The 18,688-nt window shown below is 39.0% G+C and overlaps 1 long non-coding RNA gene across 1 annotated transcript in view; it reads right to left on the reverse strand.

Annotated features, from left to right (window-relative positions):
- Positions 1-13,484, reverse strand: part of LOC111942187 (uncharacterized) — a 34,989-nt gene extending 21,505 nt beyond the window's left edge. Inside the window, exons 1-3 of the long non-coding RNA XR_015282280.1 lie at positions 13,369-13,484; positions 11,131-11,427; positions 1,364-1,459 (exon numbers count right to left, since the gene is read on the reverse strand). This is a non-coding gene — a long non-coding RNA (uncharacterized LOC111942187). The remainder of the gene's footprint in view (positions 1-1,363; positions 1,460-11,130; positions 11,428-13,368) is intronic.
- Positions 13,485-18,688: the final 5,204 nt, after the last annotated feature.

Genomic DNA, 18,688 nt, shown 5'->3' on the forward strand with positions numbered 1-18,688 from the left:
GGCTCGCCCTCACGCTCCCCCCGCGCTCCAGCAGGGAGACGCGGGAAGGAGAGAGAGCGCTTGCCGTGCTGCGCTCCCGATCTGAGTTCTAGCAGCGGCCCCCCCGCACTCATAAAGGTGGCGGGGGGAAAGAAAGACAGCGGCAACTGAAGAAATGGCAATTATGATTTTAGATAAATGTGATTAAATGATTGTCATGGGGCTGTAAATCTGTGGGGAGACAAAGTTCTCTTGCTGCAGAGAACAGGAAATACCACCTGTGTTTCCAATTACACTTGTCTGCTTGGGCAAGGTGGGATTTTTCTCACCCTTCAAAGCTACTCCTTTAGGAGAAACAATGAAAGAAGTTATGACTGGGACACTAATCCTACCAAGCAGGTTTACACCAAATTTAAGGACTAACACCTAAAAAATATATATATATCTATTCCTTCATCTCATCATCAAATAGTTGTGGCAAGTTGATGTTGTCCAGATGTGAGGACCCCACACCCAGCCAGCCACTCTCTCTCCACAACACAACAGGCTGGTAAGATGAAAAAGCCCTTGAGTCAAGATAAAGACAGGGTGATTATTTTCCACTTATTATCACAGGCAAAACAGATCTAAGGATAAATTAGTTTAATGTATCACCAGTTAAAAATAAAGATGGATGATGAGGAAAAAAACTAAAAGAAAAAGGTTAAAATAACCTCCCCATCCCTTCTTTCCAGAGCAAACACCAATCCTTCATTCCCTATTTCTTTACCTCCTCCTCCCACAACCGAGTGGCACAGAGGGCATGAGGAATGGGGGGATGTGTTTAATCAAAATAGTGTCTTTCCTCTTGTTCCTTCCTCGTATTTCCCCTTTACTTCAGCAGGGGTCTTCCTCATGGGCCGCAGCCCTTCGGGATAAACCAGGAATGGGTCCCTCCAAAGGCTAACCTGATGTTTAATGTCTGACAGACAGGATTTCACCTGTCTTGAAGCTATGAGCTTGTCTCAAGCCATTTCATTCACTCGATCTCCTCCTAGAAACGGTACACAAGCTTATTAAGTTCAAGTTTAGTTCCTCAAATCTGCAAGACCTTGACAACATTGGATTGGAAGCAGAAATAATGGACTAATTGTTTTGGCACATACTTCCTGAAAGACACTTCTGCAAAGTAGCTCACCATCTTGAAAACCACCCAAAAACTCAGTAATCCAAACTGCCTTAAAATAAAGCTATGAAGCAGGCAAATTCAGGCAATTACTCTAAGTAGTCCATGTCAAGACAGGGCTTGTGATAACAACTTGAGATGAATTAGAGAAAGAAAAAACGTGATGTGACAAAAATCACATTCCTGTCCATCTTCATATTTCTCCAAGCAAGCTCTTACCTCTCCATGTAATTAAATTACCAGTGATGTTACAAGCTCGGGAGCCAAGGACTTCATTGGCAGGCGTCAATCACTTTCAAAGAGCCCTGTTCAAAGCTGAAAAAGACACCAATTGAACAATGACATGTCCTTGGTAGTGCTGGCAATGACAGAAGCTCTTTTCCAGTCTTTTAGAGACAAAGAAACCCTACATTTTCTCCACTTAGAAATAATCAACAACTTGAGTGTAGGTTGACTTTATCTCAATAGGTCACCTGATGCAATTCTATGGGTCTTGCTAAGGGGAGCCACCAAGTTTGCTGCTAACACTCTGCACCTCACGGCTACAATACAGACTTCATACCAAAATAAATTATTTTTCTCAAGATGAAGTACATTACTTCTAGAACCATTTGAAATGTGCATTTTACCAGCTTTTACCTGTTCAGTTTTACAGATGAAAGTCATTGAAAACCTTCTGGGATGTTTCTACACTGCATTTCTCACACTTTAACCATAGCAGTAAAAAATTTCCTTGAAAGAAACAAAGGTTGGCCAAAATAGAAATTCTGAATGATGCAGTAACATGAAGGTATGAAGTTCATTTTAATGCAACTTTGTATCTTCTCTTAAACACACTGAAAAGATATCATCCAAAGCATTTCCTTATGCAAAGAAAACACACAACTTCATTTTTCACACAATATAAGGCATTGCTAAAATTTCAGCAAACATTCAGAATCAAAATGCATCTGCAATGTAAAATGGTAGAAGGACACCAATGAGAAGACTCAGATCTCCATTCCATAAAGGAGGGGGGAATTCATCTTTAAATTCTTTAGCTTATCAGATGTAGAGACACTGACAGTCTACAGCTCAAAAGTCACCTCTGCTAGAATATTCACTCTTTTTTTGCCCTACAAAATCCTTATTAAGGAGCGAGACCTCATAACTTCAGCTACAGGAAAACAACTCTTCTCTGTAGGGGAGAAGGCACTACATTCTCAGCTTTTCTTATCTCCAAAGAAACTTACACCTCCCCACATAATTCTCCACATCCAAGGAGACCGACAAGCACAGAAATCTACAGATGTAAGGATTTCAAGGCTTAGGAGGCCCAGCAAGTAGGATAACTTCTCCTGCTCAAGCATTCACAGTGCCTGGGTAATGTGCTCTGGTCCTGAGGCACCAGCTGGCTCTGAAGGAAAGAGCTCTACCACTCAACACTGGGACTTGCTCAGTAGAAGGAAGAGGTTAAAACTCATGTAAAATGACATTTACCACAGTAATAAAAGGTGGTTTATTAAACAGGGGCTACACCACAATGCATTAACTTACTTATCCAAATAACTGGACAAGACAAAATCAATTTCTCCTATTCTTCTTGCCTTCAGGGTTTTTTTTAAGCAATTCTATTATAGAAGAATAAATATATAGTATATACTGTATAATATAGACTTCTAAGAAAACATGGAATACATTCCAGGACTTTTAGTGCTGGTCAACTGACAAGCTAAGAGGCCTGTCGTGCTAAATAACAGCAAACAAAATTGTTCCCTGTTTTTATCCCTGTCAGAAGACACAACTCTCACACCTACAAAGGCAGGATATTAAAAAGACACTGTTAATATACATGGATACTTGAGTGATTAATTATGGCATCTCAAATAATTAAAACTAATGATGCCACGTTACTGAATTTTTAACAGGCTAATCTGCTATAAAACAATTCTACTTGGAAAAACAAGCTTCTCTTTTCTTATCATTAGCAGGTAAGCATTGAAAAAGATACAGCTCCAAAGTTTACAGCACATAGAGAGATGTACACAGCCATGATTACTTCTTACAAACCTCAGCCATGAGTGTAACAAGGAAGTTTAAAACTTGGCATTTTCCACAGCAGCCATCATGCAAAGAAAACAGGAGCTTGTGCAGAGATGCATCACACAATTTCTGCAATCTCCTGTGTTTCCCATGAAGGATTACTGTCATGCCATGGAACGTAAAGCTCAGTGCCAGCTTCCTTCGTTATTCGCTGATTGCTTGTTGCAATTTAAGATGGTACCAAAAAATCAGCTGAACGTGTACCTTATGTTTTGGGGGTTCAGGATCTGTTGGTAACTTATTCCAAATCAAAACTTCCCTCACTCAATCCCCATTTCTCTTCTCTTAGCCCTGGCAGTATCAAGAGCCAGCATCAGAGCACAGCAAGTCCTTCAATCCTGAGAAAAACAAAAGGGAAGGGAACAAATCCCTCCCTCATCCTAACTCAAGGCATTCAGCATTTAGTCAGAGCTCACCACCACAGATGTAGCTAAGAAACAATAATCCAGCCCCACTCCTCCTCTCCTCATATCTGTCTGTCTAAAAGGAAAAGACACAAAAATTTCTTTCCTTCCAGTCAGCCACAGGTGGTGATTGAATCGATGGCAGCAGACATCAGCCATCAAATAAAAAAGGTTTATGTTGTTACATTACTAAATATTAGCAGGGTGACAAGCTAAAAGCCCTCTCTCTGTGCTTTTCTTCCAGGCAGCAGGTCAACAAAATGGGAATAAATGGAAATGTCCCTTTTTTCATTCATCATAAAAGAAACTACCTTGATATTATTTAAGAATGCTGCTCAACTACTATATCCACTGTTCCTGAAACTAATAACCTACAAAAATATTGGAAATAGTTCAGGATACATCATATTCGATAATTGCATGAAAAAGCAAACAAAATTATCTCCCAGTTTCTTCTCAGGTGGCAAAACCAACTAGTTAGGCAACTAATCAAAAAAACCATTTAGTCTCAATCAGAAACTTGGACACTTAAATATTACAACCTTCCTTATATATCCAGTTTCTACACATCTAGGGCTGCTCCTTTTGCATTTAAGCAAGAAAAAGCATGAAAAAAACCTAAAAATTTTCATTTCAAAAGCTAAACAAGCTCACCTTAAACTGGGAGAAGCTAGAAAACACAAAGGAAACAAATTGGTGGAGAAAACAATTAAATCAATTTTGCTCCATGACTGTAAACTACAAAGAACAAGTACTCACTGTTTTCTTACAGAAATGGCTTCAAGTCACAGGGACTACAGCAAATATTTACTAACTGCATCATCAGTGCGACTGCAATTGTACACACGGATGTCAACCCCTAAAATCTAAAACTGTACACAAGCTCTGTAATTGAAGCTGCATAAATAACCAAAACCACACTGACTGTAGTCACCAACAGCAGAAATTTTATCTGCCATTTAAACTGAGATTAGAAAGAGGCGAGATGCACTCAACACACCAAACCAAGAGACAGTCCAGCTGAACTAGATTTAAACTGCAAAGAAGTTGAAATCTGTCTGGCATTCTTACACTTGATACAGCCTTGGCAAACTCATTTCCACCAGTCCCTGACAAATCAGTGTTGTTTAAACCCAGGCTTTTGCCTTTCAGACTGGCTTCAAGAACTCACCGCATCATCCAGACAACGTGAAGCAAATCCACGTTAAGAGGAAATCTGTGTTAGGACCTACAGCTTGGCTGAGCATAGAAATGACTTGTTTCAACACTGGAAGGAATATAAGCAAGTAGAATATTTATAAAATGGTATTATCTTGAGAGTGAGCATGATTGCTCTAGAGACCAAACTGATTTCTTGACAGCCTTCAAGTAACTTCAAACTAACACCCTTCATGATTTTTCTTAACCTTTCCCACTCACCTCAAGTACAGCACTTTATTATAGTGAAAGATGTAGACTTCCATGTTGCACAAAGGAAAAAAACATCCATAATTTTTTTTTTTAAAATGCAAATGGGTACATGCAGGAAACAAAATCTAGAGAGAATTATTTGTCACCGAAAACAAATATTTTAAAATTGCACACATACTGCAAAGTTCATCAGTCTACTCTCTGAAAAGGAGGATGGTTTATGCAAGCAAAAACAAACACTAAACAGCACCAGGCTCCACTTGCCCAAATATTTCTTATCCTGCAATTTTACAGTCCAGCAAAACAATACCAGCAATTTAAGCTGCATTTGGCTCCTTCAGTTACCAAACATCTTCTGGATTCAGGAATGCAAGCATTACCAAGTAACAGACAACTACACAAGCTGCTCATGTAACACTAGAGAGAAAACAGCTGTAGTTTCAGTGTCATGAAAGTTAAACTACACCTTTTATATTAGTGAATTGGAATTATGACTAACTAAAGTTTCCAGATAGCTTTTTTCCTATTTTCATATGATCGTGGTCCAAAATAAGTTTTAATATTGAGTACAGTTGTATTCAATCATTCTTATTTTGCTGGTGTTGAAGGGAACACCCAAAAGGATTTCTTACAGAGTGGATATACTCCTCATGCCAAGCATGGTGTCTGGTCACACAGAGCTCTTTGGCAGGATAATTGTCTAATATGGTAAATTATTCATTTTTTTGCTTGATAGTTACTTCTAGAAAAGCTTTTAGTACTTTGTGCATTGGTGAAAGTCCTGGAGAATAAAATTAAGAAGTGCAAATGTACCAACATGGCTTTATCACAGCAAAGGACACCACTAAAAAAGGAAAAAAAATTACTTGGCTTCTTTACAACTCTGTCAACAGAGAAACTAATTAGTACTAATTAACTTCTATATAATAACAACTGCTTTACAGAATACATTCAAACAGACACTGTGCTGACCTGGATGGTATTTATCAGGGTGTCCCTGTAACAGCAACTAAAAGCTATTAACAAGATGTCAGCTTTTCTCTGTATTATATGGACACACACTAAAAGGAGACCTTGACCTCTGACTTAATGCTATGAACTGGACACAAGGTACAAAACCATGGTTGAGGGAGACCGAGGAAAAGAAAAATAGAAGTGGACTTGATTTAAAGGAGAATTTCTCAAATTAAGATTAAGAATCAAATCTTTGCTGAAGCAGGAAATGCTGAAGCCTCTTGCCCATCACTTTTCCAAGCACCTGGTAAAAGCCAAGCATTTGTTAAATCAGAACTCTGAACTTGTGTAATGAGCAGCAAACCTCAACCCCATTATGTTGCTCTTTCTCTGTTGATGCAAACCTCTGAAGCTGCAAAGCAGAAAAGTATTTTTGCTGCTGTAATATAAACTACACCTGAGCATAGATGAACACCTAAGCATCATAAGGAATATGATTCCTGGTTTGCCTGGCTCACTGTCCCAAAGAAACTGAGAAGGACAACAAGCTCATTAAGACACTGTGATGCCTGGCAGCTGGACCACACTGGGCAAATATTTCCAAATTTTTCAGCTCCTGACTTGCTGTCACTCTGGAGAAGTCGACACATCACAAGGGGCAGAGGCACCGCACCACAGTCGCATAAGCTTGCTAACCTTGCTGCTGCTCTACACAGCCACCCAACAGCAACTCAGACAGACTGCACTGCATTGGGTCACTGAGATGGACTATGAAAACACAGCTCACCTCATTTCTTTCCCTTCCTCCCTGATGCCTCTCCCAAAAGTAGGTCACCAGTGCCTAGACAGCAACTTCACACCAGGTCATAGGAGAAAATACAGCCTTGGATAGGAGGCAGGTTTGTGTACAACAGAAGAGAATAATGCTAAGTGAATGATTCCCAAAATGGGATTAGAGGACGACTTTTAGTGATCAGCATAGAAATGATTTGTTGCACACTACCAAGTCTCGCTCATTCTTAGGCAGCTCTTGTCATTTTACTCATGTTTGTGCTCATGTGAGCACTCAGATTTTGACATGTTATGACTTAAGGCTCGGCTAAAGCAGCTTAGCTCATGACATTGTCAGTATACAAATCCTCCTCTTCCACACACAGAAAACGAGGTGCCAAAGACAAGGATTTGTGATGTGCACTCAAGGACATACCTCAGTCCCACAAGAGGGAAAGCTGAATTGTGAGGAACAACAGGATGCCTGTAGCTCTAGGGAAATCTGCAATCCCAGTGATTCAGAAGATCACTGCCACCTGGACTAAGACATACTTGTTTTCTTGTACCCAAACACTGACTCGTTTTCTCTTCAGCACACAAGAGATTTATTCACATTTCCCAAAGTTCTTAGAGCACTTTGCTAGAGACCATGAACACCTGGCTTCATCTCCCTCTGTGCCTACCCCAGCTGGGACTTGCAGTCCTGGGAGAGAGAGCCAGCTGCCAGTTCCTGTTCAGCAAGATGGGGACTCCTGTGCCAAAAGATTTCAGCCTTGTACAGTATCTGTTTGCTTTGCATCTATTCTCTGTGACCATCTGCGGCTCACAGCCAAAGGAGGCAAAAAAATTGAATCTGAAAGTGAGGAGAAGGAGCAAGCAAAGCATTAGGCAGCTTTATGCACTTAGAGCCACCAGAAGGGGAGCTAATTGCCTGCTCTTTTCATCTGTTTCTTAAATATTTACTTTGGTTGGGTGTTGGAGTATCTACAAGAAAGACGATTATGCTCACTGCTGAGGGAGAAGAAAGGCAAGAAGGCCACACTTCCCAAATGCACAAAACACAAATTTAGTATGTGCAACAGGGATGTAAATCTCCCTTGATCTCATTTAATGTTTGAGTCCCATGTTTTGTACTACTTTGCAGTTCCTGTAAGTGGAAATTCAAAGATTTTCATCTCCTCACTGTAACACTAACCTCAGATCAATGTCCCTGAAAATTTCACAGAAATGCTGCTTTTAGGACTTTTGTATTCAATTAACATCTGTGGAAAAAAAAAGCCCCTAACTTTTTTATGAAGACTTGTGTTGGAGAAGCCACCTGTCATCTGCCAAGTCAAAGAGACTTTGTTAACAAGCTAAAACATCCCGTTGCACTCAAAAAAGAAGTGCAAATTTGAGACCTTGGTAATGACAGGAGCTGGCAGCTTCTCACCTCAAATCCTTGCCACCAAAAAAACCCCAAACCTAGAGAATTTTAATATTTCTGCTAATTCAGCCTTGGAGTTTGACAACTGATCTATGCCATTATCAACAAGTGACATTCTACTCTGTTGAATCACGAGTGGGAAAAGAAAAACTGCAGTAAGGGCTGAGGGTTTTTTAAACAGAGCCTGTAAGAGCAATGTTCATCAACCACCGATGAGCAAGCGCTGTCAGACAGCTTCTCTGAACAGGATTTAACAGTTTGACACTCAGAAGCTTCAGTTTGAATGCCATGTGTGGAGGCAACATCTGAATAGCAACAGTTTCAAACCTACACGGAACAGAGGAATAGAAATCTGCAGCACAGGGCAGAAGAGAGCAAATTGCAAGGAGGAGATGTCTCTGGATGTACTACCAAAGCACCAATCTTCATCTTTCAAGAGTGTCCCTCAGTAATAAATCTATCAGAGGAAAAGGCATAGATAAGTATTCATTTAGAACCAAAACACTGGGATTTTGCCCCTGTCACATTATAATAGCAACCAAGTTAAAGAGAAATCATACATATTTGTATCATTAAGCCTTAGCACATCTGTGAGACTAATGGAAAGATACCTAGGTTTAATAAAAAATGGCAGTTCTAACAGAAAAAACAGTACAGAACTGAATCAAAAGCTAATAATAAGAAATAAATAAATAATAAAATAAATAAAATAAGGGAAAGAACTAAACAAAGAATATATGAATAATACAGTCCTTGAAGTATATTTAAAATTTGCCTATTATTCCTATGAGAAACAGTACATTTTAGACCTGAGATCAAAACAGGACTAAGACCATGCCAAACCTTAGTCCAACCTTCCTTTTAACCATGAAAAAGCTCAGTTTAAGCATTCTAGAATTATTGCCTTTGTTGAAGAAAAATACCCAACAGCAGTAAGCAATTATGCAGATGCATTTGTACTGTAGAAGTTCAAGGTTTATTATGCTTTCAGATTAATAAAATAATGCCCCTGGATAGAGCCAGCCAATTCCTTTACAAGTTGGCATTTCACATTTAATCTAGTCCCGTCATTTAATCGTGATAGTCTTGTGTACTATACCAGGCCTGAAGAAGTGTAATGACCTGAAAGCAGGATTTTCATGCATGAGATAATTACAGTGTTACCAGCTAGCCCCACAGTGCAGACAAGAATAGATGAACCAATTGGGTTTTTTTTTTAATGTTTTCATTTTACGCAACTCTTTCATATTCCCAGGTAAATATAAGACATAATAGAGACTACCACGTTGATATGAATTTAGACCTTGGATACTTGCTATCTCTGAGGAGAGCCCATTCTGAATGGGATTGAAGTGTGGCAATGTGGTTTTAGGATCTGTACCCATCCTTTCCATGCAACACAGCGACCTCAGTGGGATAGCAAGGACACTCCCCATCGTAGTTATATGAGATAAAGGTTTAGAGTCTCTGCTTCCTTTTTCTTCCTGGCTCAGCCAAAACCGCTCAGCTGAGCTGTGCAAAGATGGGGCTGCAGGGAAAAGGTAGCAAAGCCAGCACAGCTCAGGTAAGGTAATAAAATAACAAGCAACCAAGAATACATATTTGCCATGAAAGACAAGTAAATATTTCACTTTGTGCTTTAGTCATGGGCAAGACAGAATATAGGTCCTGTCAGACATCCATCAGACAGAAGAGAAATACTAGGAACTGATTTTGTTTCTGTCATATAATTTATTTTCTGGGCAAAAAGATTTTTTTTTTTTTTTTTTTTATTTACTCAATATAGAACTCTTCCACTAAAGCAATTTCTTTTCCAAGTATCAATCTGAAAAAGCTTATCTACTGGTTTAGAAGTACAAAATTAACACTACCTTAATGTTTAACTTTTTCTGTCTTCTCCCCTTTAACTTAGGAGAATTAAAGCAGATAGAAATTCACCCTTATTGGATGTTGCCAAAACAAGTTCTGCAGCACAGCATCAATTTCGTAGCATGCACAGACATTATCACCCTTCTGTCTAAAACTTCAGCTGGAAAATGGTGCTAAACCAGCAACACAACTCGCATCCTTTTCAGGGAGGAACTGCAATGAATATTAAGCTTTACTGAGCATCAGTGCAGAACAAAATTGTAACCATGAAGGATTTTATACTCCTCATGGTCTACTTCAGACTTAGAAATCACCCATCACAAATCAGGATGATGTAATGTGGTTCTGCTAAAACACATCACATGAAGAAAATGAGCTGATTTCCCTTACTGACTCACCAGTCTCCATTTCTGTCACAGACAAACCAGAGAGGTCTGGGTTTGCTTTAATGTATCTGAATAATTCTAAATTGATTTACCAGTATTCATTAAGGCTATCCTTTTAGAAAGACTAAAAAGTCTTATTAATGCATATTCTCTTTCTGAGAGCCACTGTCAACCACGAGACAAATCCTTCCAAGCACCATAGGTTGACCATATTCCATCACACAGCCGATAACATGAAATCTGGCATGCCACAAAAAGGTTTCATACTCAAACCCTGTAGTTAAATACCTCATTTGGGCCCCCAAATCTGGCACCTCCATCAAGGGAAGAACCAACCCAGTAACTGCTGAATGAGCTGTGAACAAGCCTCTAACCTGGTGGCCCTGCTTGGAGTCTGCCATTTCCAACAAGCCCCAAGCAGCTTACAGAGAAGTAAAACAGGGCTGTAGGGACTATTTAAGTGTTTGAAAAACTATAAGAACATAAAATTTAAAGTATCTTGGTTGTCTACCCCTATCTCTTACACATATGAACAGTATACATGGAAATGCTCCTTGACACAGAAATAACACTGTAACATCAGTAACAGTAGCTGACCACAGCAACATTTTTATGTTACATTGTATTAACTTTGGAACTGAGCAATGAAAAAACAAAAATAAAGCTCTCCTTCCAAGCACTTACCTGAAAATGGTGAAGTTGGCATCCAGCAGAGAAGTTCTACAGTAACACTGTGGATTTACTGCCATTAAGTACACTCAAAATCACAACACGAATAAGGCAAGGAAATAGAGGACACCCTTTTAGTAAAGCACGAGGGTCAAACCTCAGCGATTCTGAATTTTATGGGACAAACTCACTACTTTTTGTCCTCTTATTTTTTTACAGCTGCAGGCCAGCAGAGGCTGTAAAAGATGGCTTGAATTGGCATAAAGCAGGATGTTCCCAAAAAGCCAAGCAGGCTGTTTGAAAACAGGCACTCTGAAATGACAAAATATCTACAATTACCTTTCACACAGATTCACATTTCCACTTAAACAAAACAAATATTTCTAACAAAGAATTAACCATTCTTGCTTGTCTCACATTTATTAGCACTAATTTAGCCCAGTTGTCACAAAAGCTGCAACAGACAAAGCCATATGGAAAAACTGAAGGATACTAATCTATCATAGAAGCCAAATATGCTGGCAATATTCACTGAGCTTTATACTAAAAGCTTGATCTAATCATAATAAAACACAAGTCATGTCAACTATTAGCAGCTTCCCTAAGCCCTTAAAGGAACATAATTCAATAAAATCAGTGTAATAAAAGTATTAACATTGAAAGTCTTCTGGTTGATGCCATAGGATCCATCCACACATACACATATGGTGCTAATGTTTGAAACTTTCCATTTTGAAGTCATTAATGCTATTTAATACAAGATTACTATTCGTTTTGGGTATGGAAGTTACTTAAACACTATTTGATGCTTCTTCTCAACCTACACTTTCTACTTTCAAGCAACTCTCCTCATCTCTCCTTCTAACATGATTTCTTTTTATTCAGATGAATAAACATCAGCAAATGCTTATATCCACTGTGTATAATTTGTTTTTGTACAATGGAAATCATTCTACAAATAATAAAATAATACAATAAATGGAGATGGCCTTTCTGACACCTCTTTGGCTGATGCTGCTACTTGAACCCTGGCAGGGTCAAGGACCACCACAGACTTCACCCTGGAAGGCTGCCAGCAACAACAAGTGTTCATTTCCAGGCAAAGATTGCTTTGCTAAGGCAGTTTCAGGGAGAAAGTGCCAGCAATTCACATATTTAGGCCCCCTTTCAAAACTAACAAACAGGAAAACTCAAACAAAATACACACCCACTTTTCTCTGCCTAATTCTAATCACCAGAAGGAATAGTAACAAAAACAAAATTCCAAAGGTAGAAAAATAACATTGTACTGCTGTGTAAGAGCCCTCTGTGCTACAAAAATAATACACATTTAGCAATGCGGCAAGCAAATCTTTTACTTTCTAGTGGCCTGTATTTGTTGTTCAAACATCCAATAATAAAAGGTGAGGCAGTTTTCCATTTCATATCTGTAATATTTTAAGTAGATATCTTCAATAAAGCAGCGCCCAGAGCTCAAATAACAACCTGAAACAGCACGATTTTAACAAAACGCTTTTGTAAAGCCATGGGGCTGCTGCTTTTTTAAACAAATTTCATTTCGCAGCAATAATTTCAATAGCTACTTTAAACCCACCCCACTCCCTCAAGGCAATGGTGGGGTCTGATCAAACTAAAATCATGGACTTGTTTTCTTCTGTGAGAGAAAAAAAGTTTCAGTAATACCTATTTCTTTTATTAGCACCCTGCTGGTTGGTTTATTAAGTATATAAGATAAGCGGAACAATCATCATCCCTCACACATCAGGTCAACAAGGAGTGTTAACCCTCACCTGCCTGAAAGTGCTCAGCAGGGTCTTTGCTCCAGCCTCACAGGCTGACAAATATACATATACACAAATATAAAGTGTGTATAGATACAAGTATTTATGTAAAAGTTCATAACTAAATATATAAAACCACCAGCAGAAGGAAAGGAATGACCTCGCACCTCACGCAACGCCACAGCCAAAAGCAAGGCAGCCGCAAGGGAAGGCGGCACGGACCGGCCTTAAACAGCCCCTCAGAGCGCTACTCTATTGAAAAAATAAATTTTTACTTTCCTGAGACAGAGAAGGGAGACAGCTCTTCCCGGCCATACGGAGTTCATAGCCAAGAAAACACCACTAACCTCCCGGGAGAACACCAGTCCCTCTCCACAGCCCTGAGGGGCCGGCTCTCAGACACTCCCTCACAGCCCAGCAGCCCTGAGGAAAGGAACTACAAAGGCTCAAAAAAAAGGTCAAAACACCTTACCCCACAACTTTCACCCTCAGAAACTTTACAAAGGGCAGGAAATCCCAAAGCGGGGGGCCCCCGTGCCCCCAGAAACCTTAAAAAAGGGCGGGAACACCGCCCCCTCACGGCCTCCCGCCCTCAGAAGTTTTAAAAAGGGCGGGAAGCCGTGAGGGGCCGCGTTCCCGCCCTCGCTCTCGCCTCAGGATCGGCGAACAGGTGGGGATGTGCCGGCGAAGCCTTGCAGGTGTCTTGTCTGCTCGCCCAATTGTGTTTGGCAAGTTCGTTTTTAGCGATCGCTTTCTGTGTGGTTTTTTTTCTGTCGGTTTTTGCTTTTTTGTTGGGTTTTTTGTTGTTGTTCTTGTTGGGGTTTTTTTCTTACTGTTCTTTTGGGTTTTGGTTTTTTTGCCCCAAAAGCCCCCTCAGAGCCTTGCGGGCAGCCTCAAGGGAGAACGGGGTCCGTCTCCTGACAGGGCTGTCAAGGTGAACCAGCCCTTCCATGGGGTGCCTCCCTCAGCCCCCAAACCACAACAAAACACCCTCAGAATGTCCCATTAAACACACAGAACAGGCTTTTCAGTGTTCATAGAGCATTTAACGAGAATCTTTTCTGATGTTCCTCAAATGCAAGAAGCGTTCCTCCAGCGGTAGAAGGCAGATCAGCATGAAAAGTGGTTTAAAAACAGGCTGGAATCACTCGGTTCTCAGTCTAAATAAGTTTGGGGGAAATATACAGGGACTGACAACGAAGGCTTGCACTGCCTATGCAAAGTCAAAAATTGTGGACGCGTTTCTTTGTTGTAGATAATTGCTGAAACGGAGCAAAGAAATATCACAGCAGCACTGGCATGAAACTTGCAACAGAAAAGGATTGATTTCTACAATGTGTGCAGGTGTGTATTCTGAGGGGTTTATTAATAAAGTGAGTTATATTTATAAAGCCTGAGTTTTATTGATAAAATCTGAAGAAACAGGGAAAAGCAGAAACTGACAATTCACTTTAACATAACATCTCCAACACTGAATGCTATTTTATGCAGTGTTTGCTTTCCAAAGTCATTTAATCAATACATTTTTAAATATGTCATTGTCGTGGTTTTAAACCAGTAACTAAAAAAACTACTTATTTCTTGTTGTGAGATATGGATTAGAACAAGAGCAAAACAGGTTTAAGACTTAAAAGGAATAAAGACAGTTTATTAACAAACTACAAGAATAAGAACACTAGAATAAACTTTCAGAAAACCCCCTTATCTTCCACATCTTAACTATTTCTCTGTACACATGACAACATAGAGACAAAAACTCTAGGACTTTGGTGGTTAAAAACAGTCTTAATTCTTGCTACAGTCTTTCATCAGTCTTTGTAGAGAAACAGAAGTCTCTTCCTGTTAGCTTACGGAGTTTCTCACGAGAAAACTATTTTTCATCATAGTTTTCTATTTCTCTAATGCCAGCTGCTCGGAAATTTGTCATTAGATCTTCTCCTCCCATTTCACATCTCTCTGAGGTGTGTATGGGTCACTGAGTTTGGAGATTTTATTTTTAAGGGTAAGTGACTCAAAGGCAGAAGTCTTCTTCATCTGTCTCTGTGAGCCTTCCTGGAAAACAGTTTTCTCTCTGCTCTTCAAAGCTTTAAAATCTTCACTCAACTCAATTCCAGCAACTCACAGTATCACAAGTATTCTCTCTCTTTTGCTCAAAACTTACACTTTGAATACCTTGCTCCTCTCAACACTCTTATCATGAATTAAAGGAGTCTTTTTATACTATTATTGTCCATCTCCATAGCTTTAACAGAAAGATATTTCAGCTGTAAAGCATCTCCTTATTCTCTCTTTCTTATTTAAACTTAACTCTTTTCTTCACTGCTTTTTGGTGGTTCTATGATGTCTTCTCTATGTTGATTGTCTCTCTCTTTCTCTGTCTTTCTGAGAAAAGGAGTAATCTGTATGTTTATCCAGGTAGTAAAAGAATTAAAAGCTTTAAGAAAACTGCAAGAGTTCATGGTGTTAAGTTTCAGTCTAGCAACAAAAACTGAAAACCAAGCTCAGCTGACCAGCGCTGCTTCTCTTCCCCCTTCCCCCCCACTCCCTCAACCGTGGCCTGGTCGGCCTGGAGAGATGGGGGGGAAGAGGCCGAGACAGAGTCCTGCTACCTTGTCAGAAGCCGGAAACTAAAGAGTGCAAGAGAATTCTGTCTGTACTTCTTAAGGGGGTGTTTACAAGTTGAATTCACTTTTTAATGGTCAGATCTGCTGTCAATTCTTGGAAATGACTGATAATTGGTCAGGAGGAAAAACTCCCATCAGCCACCAGCAGCTTCAGCTTCCTCTCCCTCCCAGCTGTCTTAAAGGTAAAGCGACCCCATGACATTCCACCCTTTCAACTTGTAAACACCTACTCAAAAATTATCAATTATATTCAATATACAACTTAAAAAACTAATAAATTCACAGAAAAGAAGAAACAAATATTTACTACTATCCACCCCTAGATTTTACTATCAATGCTATATAAACTTAAGACAATCATGCTTTGCTCTTACTTAATCCTTTATCTCACAGTAACACTATTAATGTACTAGTCTAGATTTGCTAATTTTCATTTTCCCGGCCAATGCACCAATTAAATGTCGTGGTTTTAAACCAGTAACTAAAAAAACTACTTATTTCTTGTTGTGAGATATGGATTAGAACAAGAGCAAAACAGGTTTAAGACTTAAAAGGAATAAAGACAGTTTATTAACAAACTACAAGAATAAGAACACTAGAATCAACTTTCAGAAAACGCTCTTATCTTTTACACCTTAACTATTTCTCTGTACACATGACAATATAGAGACAAATAACTCTAGGACTTTGGTCCTAAACAGGACCAAATTCCAGAAAAACCCCACCAAATTTCCACAAATTCCAAAAAAATACATGAAAAATCCCTCAAGATCCCTAAATTGCCTCAATATCCCACAAAATTCCAAAAAAATCACACAAAACCTTCCCACAAAATCTAAAAAAAATTCCTCAAAATTCTTCAAGTCTGTTCAGAATCCCACAGAATTCCAGAAAAATCCCCACAAAATTCCAGAGAAGTCCCACAAAATTCCCTAAATCATTTCAAAACCCTACCAATTCACAGGAATGTCCCACAAAATCTCCACCGATTCCCAGAACATCCCACAAAAATCCCACCAAAATCCCAAAAAAATCCCTAAATCTTCTGAAAACTCGACCAAATTCCAGAAACGCCCCATCAAATCACCACAGTTTCCCACAAACTTCAAGAGAAACTCCACAAAAATCCCTAAATCTTTTCAAAATACCACAAAATTCTTGAAAAGTCCCACCAAATTCCAGAAATATCCCACAAAATGACCTAAATCATTCCAAAACTCTACCAAATTCCACAAAAACCCCACAGAATCTCCACAAATTCCAAAAAAATACATGAAAAATTCGTGATAATTTTTCAATTCTCTGCAGAATCCCACAAAATTCCAGAAAAGTCCCTCAAAGTTCCACAAACATCCCACAAAATGTCCTCAATATCCAAAAAAATTCCAGAGAAATCCCACCAAATTCCCTAAATCTTCTCAAAACACGACCAAATTCCACAAAAATCCCACCAAATTTCCACAAATTCCCACAAAATACATGAAAAATCCCTCAAGATCCCTAAATCCCTCAATATCCCACAAAATTCCACAAAAATCACACAAAACCTCCAAAAGTTTCCACAAAATCTAAAACAAATTGCTTAAAATTCTTCAAGTCTCCTCAAAACCACACAAAGTCCTTGAAAAGGCCCACCAAATTCCAGAAATATCCCACAAAATGACATAAATCGTTCCAAAACTCTACCAAATTCCACAAAAACCCCACCAAATTTCCACAAATTGCCACAAAATACAAGAAAAATTCCTCAAGATTCCTAAATCCCCTCAATATCCCACAAAATTCCACAAAAAACACACAAAACCTCCACAAGTTTCCAGAAAATCTAAAAAAAATTCCTCAAAATTCTTCAAGTCTGTTCAGAATCCCACAGAATTCAAGAAAAATCCCCACAAAATTCCAGAGAAGTCCCACAAAATTCCCTAAATCATTTCAAAACCCTACCAATTCACAGGAATGTCCCACAAAATCTCCACCGATTCCCAGAAAATCCAACAAAAATCCTGCAAAAATCCCACAAAAATCCCTAAATCTTCTGAAAACTCGACCAAATTCCAGAAACGCCCCATCAAATCACCACAGTTTCCCACAAAATTCAAGAAAAACATCACAAAATTCCCTAAATCTTTTCAAAATACTAAAAAATTCTTGAAAAGCCCCACCAAATTCCAGAAATATCCCACAAAATGACCTAAATCATTCCAAAACTCTACCAAATTGAAGAAAAATCCCACAAAATCTACACAAATTCCAAAAAAATACATGAAAAATTCGTGATAATTTGTCAGTTCTCTGCAGAATCCCACAAAATTCTTGAAAAGTCCCTCAAAGTTCCACAAACATCCCACAAAATGTCCTCAATATCCAACAAAATTCCAGAGAAATGCCACCAAATTCCCTCAATCTTCTCAAAACACGACCAAATTCTAGAAAAAAATCCCACCAAATCTCCACAAATTCATACAAAATACATGAAAAATCCCTCAAGATCCCTAAATCCCTCAATATCCCACAAAATTCCACAAAAATCACACAAAACCTCCAAAAGTTTCCACAAAATCTAAAACAAATTCCTTAAAATTCTTCAAGTCTGTTCAGAATCCCACACAAAGTCCTTGAAAAGGCCCACCAAATTCCAGAAAAATCCCGCAGAATTCCCTAAATCTTTTCAAAATACCACGAAATTCTTGAAAAGCCCCACCAAATTCCAGAAATATCCCACAAAATGACATAAATCATTCCAAAACTCTACCAAACTCCACAAAAATCCCACCAAATCTCCACAAATTCCCACAAAATACATGTAAAATCCCTCAAGATCCCTAAATCGCCTCAATATCCCACAAAATACCATAAAAATCACAATAAACCTCCACAAATTCCCACAAAATCTAAAACAAATTCCTCATAATTCTTCAAGTCTGTTCAGAATCCCACAGAATTCCAGAAAAATCCCCACAAAATTCCAGAGAAGTCCCAAAAAACTCCCTAAATCATTTCAAAACCCTACCAATTCACAGGAATGTCCCAGAAAATCTCCATCGAATCCCAGAAAATCCCGCAAAAATACCACAAAATCCCACAAAAATCCCTAAATCTTCTGAAAACTCGACCAAATTCCAGAAACGCCCCATCAAATCACCACAGTTTCCCACAAACTTCAAGAAA

The sequence above is a fragment of the Cyanistes caeruleus genome, unplaced genomic scaffold (assembly GCF_971803275.1).
Source record: "Cyanistes caeruleus unplaced genomic scaffold, bCyaCae1.hap1.1 HAP1_SCAFFOLD_214, whole genome shotgun sequence".
Lineage (NCBI taxonomy): Eukaryota > Metazoa > Chordata > Aves > Passeriformes > Paridae > Cyanistes > Cyanistes caeruleus.